The sequence below is a fragment of the Lissotriton vulgaris genome, chromosome 1_1 (genome assembly GCF_964263255.1).
Source record: "Lissotriton vulgaris chromosome 1_1, aLisVul1.2, whole genome shotgun sequence".
Taxonomy (NCBI): Eukaryota; Metazoa; Chordata; class Amphibia; order Caudata; family Salamandridae; genus Lissotriton; species Lissotriton vulgaris.
In genome coordinates, this window is record NC_141685.1 from 1,782,765,384 (window position 1) to 1,782,771,383 (window position 6,000).

The 6,000-nt window shown below is 38.4% G+C and overlaps 1 protein-coding gene across 2 annotated transcripts in view; it reads left to right on the forward strand.

Moving 5' to 3' along the window:
* Positions 1 to 4,861, forward strand: part of TAFA2 (TAFA chemokine like family member 2) — a 1,199,141-nt gene extending 1,194,280 nt beyond the window's left edge. For both annotated transcript variants that reach the window (XM_086919106.1, XM_086919105.1), the window contains one exon: positions 2,445 to 4,861. The gene's annotated coding sequence lies outside the window, so the exon portion shown is untranslated. The remainder of the gene's footprint in view (positions 1 to 2,444) is intronic.
* The last annotated feature ends 1,139 nt before the right edge of the window (positions 4,862 to 6,000 follow it).

Here is a 6,000-nt window from a genome sequence, read left to right on the forward strand (position 1 = left end):
CCCCCTCGTGTTTCATTACACCACTGGCTGGTGCAGTGTGAGGGAAGGGTCGATTGGCTAACTGCATGATAGGAAAAGTGGGGAGCTTTTTTACAGTAGCGGTCAGTGGTAGGAGTGCTGCCGGTCGGTGACGTGAGGAGGGGCAGGGGAAGGATGAGGGGTAGTAAATTACGGAATATGGATGAATACAGGTAAGTAAATATAAAAATGAATATTACGAATTTCGTTGCGAACACTGCATTGCATTTGGTGATGCAGTGCACACAACGAAATTCGTTTTATTCATTTTTATGTTTACTTACCTGTACTTGTCCATATTACGTAATTTACTGCCCCCCCACCCTGCCCCTCCCCCTCCTACGTCACTGCCCCGCAGCACTCCTACCACCGACCGCTATTACTTTTTTATAACCCCAGGATTCCTCTTTGACACTGTTGTTCTTTCTTTGGCAATGAGTAAATCTTATGTCCCTTGGGTTAAAAATTGAGAGCAGTAGAAATAGGACCAGGACAGAATGAAGAGCTAGATTAGTGACTTTCAGGGGCTGAGGAAGACTGAGGAACGTTACGTGAGAGGGCCTGTTCCTACGAGGCTGTTGAGCACTGCCCTTGCAACTGTAATCAGGATGAAGAGGAGTGAAGACAAAGTCAAGAAAGGTGAACGGGTTACTCCGTGTGGAATATAGAAATGCTGAGACTGTTTTAGTGGGTAGGATGCACAATGAGGCTGGCTGGCCAGGTCATGCATAACAGAGAACACAGAACAGGCTCATGCAGGCGTCCAGTGTACCACAAACTGTCACTGATGCAGACGTAGGCTGGGAACCATGTCACTGTAACACAAATTCACCAGAATGTATGATCCTCTTGTACATCACGCTTGAAAGAAAAACATTTTGTCAATTTGAATAGGAGTAATCAATGAACCATAGAAAAACATATTTAAAATAGTATTTCATTTTATAAAATGTGTTTAATATATTTGAAACAGCCTAAGTTAAAAAGAAATACTCATATTTAGCTGCAGCGTCTGCTCAATACTTTCCAGCTATTCAGTATTAGATGAAATACTGAGCATTCTCCTTGGTGGGTTGTATGTCAGAATAATAAGTATAACACAGTATTGCACTTTAGAAAATTAGATATAATGTTGGATGTGTAGCATGTCTTTTAAGATAAACAATCGAATAAAGACTTCTTTTGACTGACTTAATAAGTATAACAATATTACGGTACATAAATATCGTAATCAGCATATTGACTACCACAATATTATTAAGATAAATATATTTAACAAAGTACAGATTTACTATTATCAAATTCATGTAACTTTACAATTTTTAACTCGTCGAGGTAATTAGAAATGGAGTTAACAAATAGCAAATCTCCACTTACCTTTACATGCTTGCCTTCACAATATTTTTGTAGTGTGGCATATTTCATATTTACGTATGCATATTTACGTATGAAACCTTGCTCCATCAGTAGCTGATATTTGGCCTACAATATTTTTGAACCATAATACTTAAAACCCTACACTGTGATGCAATATAGTTTTGTCCACCCTCCGGATTAGTAAATATATAGTATGACAGCTCAATAGACGTGTTAGATGGCTGCTTTATCAAAACCAAAAAGGTGACATAATGTAATAACTGAGCAGTAAAATATAGAATTATAGATGGGTAAAAGTGAATTATGGGGATGTTTTTCACCAAGGGGAAATGAGTGATATCAGACAACTAGGGCGAAGCTCAAGCTGCCTATGATGTCGCTCTGTATCCCGTTGTGAAAAATATACCTGTAATTCTCTTTTTAGTTCTCTATAATTGTATGTTATGCATGTCACCCAAAATCATCTGCCCCTGATTTCAGCTGCTACGCAGGGGCAGAGGAGTGATATATAACCTGGACTCAGTTATGCATCCCTATCCAAAAGGGAAAAAATAAAAACTTACCTGCCACCCTTGACGCACCCCCATCACCTTGCCTGACTTATTTCCCTCTGCTGCAGCTGTGCTTTCTGCTTTCATTAAAACCAGACAAGCACCGCTGCACTGACAAGCACTCAGGGGGCCTGTCAACCTGGCCTGGAGGCCTTTATGACATAGCAAGAGGGGGGCTGGTTGTATTGTTGTTGACTGTTGCTACTTCATAGCATTGAGTTACAACATATGGAAACTAAAATAAACAATAGTGGCTCTCTATAAGAGCACAACACAGCAAAGTAATAATAGCTCCAAAAAGAACTGGCTTATTGCTAAATACAGGCTAGGGGTTGTGGTGTCATCTTGTGGGGAAAAAGTAGAAAATATGTCACCAACTGTTCTTACCTCCTGTTTAACATACCTAGCTTCTACCAGTTACTGTGTGATTTGCAGTGGCAACATGTGATTATTTTTATTAAGTTTATGAAATCTGACGTTCAGTTTGTTTCTCAACAGGTTACTCGATAGTTCAAAGCCAGACAGAAGAGTCTAGTGATGAAAATATTTAACTACACCTTGTTGAAGTTCCATAACAAAGACTACACTCCAAGGGCAATTTTAATACAGCGACGACGTAACCTTCAGAACACTGACTTACAACGAAGGCATCAGACAATGAGCACAAGAACTACCAACACAGACTTTTGAACTTCTTTCTTGTCAATATTTCTATTGCTTGAACTATGGACAATTGTGAGATTGCAGATAGAAGCAGGATTTTTACAGCAGGAGTCTTTACAGATATCGAGCAAAAGATGGACTTCAAGGACAAAATAAAAGAAGAGAGGGTCATTTAATTTCTCCTCTTTTTACATTCTGGAAAGCAGCCTCATGTAAGAGCTGGTTAATTCCCAATGGCATGCTCTCGCCACTGGAGGAACGCAGCACTCGTTTAATCAAATTTCCTTTTCAGAAATTGTCCTCCGGCATGATGCGGATTCGGTCATTTTTATTTGCATTCTAATCTCAGAGCTTTGAAAGGCTACATATTTCAATAGCTTGAAGTTGCTTTTGTTGTAGGTCTGGAAATGTATATGCATTGTTAATAATTATTGTTGACAAGTAATAGATATCTGAGTACATCCCTCATGTCCAAAGGTAGAGCCAGTCTGACATGTTTCCCTGAGGCTAACCAAGTAGAGCAGGTCCTTGGCAGCTAGATAAGTGGTGCCCAAAACAGGTTTAGCACTTTCATTAAAAAGTACTTCATTCCGTCACAATCCAATTTTGTTTTTAGCGGGAGATTAATGGGTGTTATAAACTTGATTTTTTAAAAAATAATAATATTCAGACTTTTACACAGTGAGGTAATTGTTTGAGAGAGGAAATCAGCCCCGTCACTAGCAGTGTTATAAAATTCCACCAATCGGTTGCAAATAAAAGAACACACACAATGCTGTGTGGGGGAGATGTTGACAAGTTCTTCACTGGAAGTAGAAGATGTGGGTTCGAATCCTGGGCCTATTGGTGTCAATTCACTTTGTCTCCTTATTCTTCAATCCCTTTACTTGCCTCAATTGGAATAGGTTAAAATTGATTAGGTTCCCGTATCACATGCCATCTAATAATTTGAAATATACATTGTGCTCATTAAAGCTTTGTTTTTCCCAAAACACACCACTCATTAAGGCAGCAGGAAAGTGCTCAATGAGTTTTAACACTAACTATGAAAAGAAGAGCTTTATCATATTTCCCAAACATGGCACTTTCAACGTGGAACCCATGATGAAGTAGAATACTGTAATCCCCCAAACCTTCCACACACAATGTTTTTTGTAAAATATATTTTGCTATAATTGGCAGTTGCACGGCGGATATCATGTTTTGCACAAAGCCTTAAATGCCTAGGAACATTTTTTTCCAAAGTTGTTCCAAAAGGACATATTTAGAGTAAACCATCTTTCAAGTTGATTCGTATATTTAAACCAAACAGCCTTTCAAGTTGATTTTAAGTAGAGTTGCATACATAATTCTGTTTTGCTGACATGCTACAAACTTACCTGAAACAGGAATGATAAAAGAAGAAAGGGCAGGTGGGCCATGACAAAGCAAGTACTAAAAAGTCGATCAGCGGACCAATGCCATAAAGAGCAATTCGACGTCCTTTGCTCCTATTATCTGATTACAACATGACTGCAAAAAGAATACTCAGAGTTGTAAGCACAATCTACGCTGCCTGCCTGCTTTGTTTACCGGTATACAGCCAACAAGAGGAAATCTTTTCTTTAGGATTATTTTTAACAATCACTGACATAGCAAATTAGATATAAATTGGTTTCTAGAATGGATGAGCACCCTCGAGGGCTTCAGTTTGTCGAAATATGCAAGGCTGATCCAAGACCATTTCATTATCTCTGCTCTATTATTGCACAGGAGAGCTAAAATTTAATGACCGCTGGAAATACACTTAAGATGCATATTTTGTCATTATGCTGCAGAATAATCATAGAGACTAATGTTTAAAAGGGAGTGATTTTTCCTAGTTACATTTAAATTAGAATAAACTGTTTTGTGGGTTCAGCTAGGCATTCGAATAATTTAACGTAGACCATCATCGAATGATTTTGTGCTGATGGAGGAAACACAGTGTCTAAAATAATTGTCCATTTGTATGAAAAAACACCATTCAAAAATGACTTTTATTTATGTAAAACAGGGTCTCAAACAGCCAACTTACTCATCTTGCGGCTAGATAATTCTTTCTTTTAGGTTTGTTTTCTGTAGAACATGACACTGGAAAAACTGTATCATAATAATATATGCATAAACATAGGTGAAAAATAACAAGGAATTTGAAGTAAAGGAACTAGAACATTTGCAGTAGATTCATGTCGTGGCTATTCATATCAAAGTAAATAAACTTTTGTATCAAATGGAATCACTCTGTGGATATAAACTTTGCAACCAACGGTAATTCTTTTCTCCCATGCAGGATTTGTCTTTTTGTGTTAGAAAGGGAAATTCACTAACAATATGATTTTTCCACACATTCCAAGGTTATGCAAAAGAACTGCAGAGAAGATTAAAGTTGAAAGATTTCAGAATTGTAACCCTTGGCCAACTCTAAAAGCTCTGGAAGGATCTGGTTAAGCAAGTTGAATCATTTTTCCAACTCGCATAACATATACTTTATGCTGTTTAACTGCACTGCATAGTTTAGAGTAAATATACCATCTCTAACAGCAAATATCTAGAAAGCTACATGTTGGCTTTTGTAATGTGAAAAGGGTTTCTAAAGATTCAGTGGTAAAATATTACAGGGACAGCTAGAGTGCACGTCTACCTCACACGAAGAACAGGTAAAGTGTAGTTGCTGCTGTACAAACATTGTAGACATATATGCACAAAGAACACACATATACATACACTCCAAATACAGTGGTTGTCATGTGTACAAGCTGTGCTCACAAATAGAACATGTGCAATGTATTATGCAGGTTGCAGCAGTGGAAGTTTTCTTATGCACATAGAACTATTGCACAAGCAGTAGCAGTGCAAGCAACCCCCCCACACACACACAGTAACACAGTGAAAACACTACAAACGGAATCCACACCAGTTTAGAACAACATCCAATATTTATCTGATTTACAACAAGACCAAAATAACAAGAATTCAACATACACAAGTCAAGATTTGAATTTCCAAAGATTAAATAAAGATATAGCTCTTAGAAATCAATGGTTGCGCTTGACCAGGACAAAGTACCTTAGATGCCCTAAAAATGAAAGAAGATGCATGGTGCAGTGGAGGCGAGGCATTGAAAAAGCATGATGCATCAGTTCTTTATTTCTAAGAAAGTCCTTAGCACATTGATGCTTGGGGACAGTGTTGTTCAGAGGAGGTGATGCGCCGATTCCTTAAGGGGGGGCAGAGTCATTCAGCTTTCCACGTCTGGGGACGATGCTTGGCGCAAGGGAGGTGATGCATCATTTGCGAACATAATATATTGGTTCTGTACTGCTGTGCGGTGCCAATGAGGAAATTGGTGCCCAGAGACAATGCGTTGATG